We start from the raw sequence: 310 nt of genomic DNA, 5'->3' as shown, positions 1-310 counted from the left end.
GGGGCAATAACGGTAAATATCAAAGCGAAGCCTCGTTTGTTCCGCGCTTTGGAGGGCTGGGCCAGCCTACAGTGATTGAAAGTGTAATGCGTTACCGCCTTTTTCCGCCTAAAACGTGGGATCTCTTCTCAGATTGGCCATGGCGATTAAAACAAACAGATGCGATACACCAGAGCGGGTGGTTAATGTCCAATTTGTCGTCTGCGATCATATGTGAAGGATTTCAAACCTAGGGTGTTAATATATGCATCACGTGATATGATTGACCAATCGTGGAGTGTTGCTTTCTGTTAGGAATGTATTAGTCGAA

Source organism: Pomacea canaliculata, linkage group LG9, assembly GCF_003073045.1.
Source record: "Pomacea canaliculata isolate SZHN2017 linkage group LG9, ASM307304v1, whole genome shotgun sequence".
Taxonomy (NCBI): Eukaryota; Metazoa; Mollusca; class Gastropoda; order Architaenioglossa; family Ampullariidae; genus Pomacea; species Pomacea canaliculata.
The sequence above is the reverse complement of the archived record's forward strand: the minus strand, read 5'-3'. Positions refer to the sequence as shown.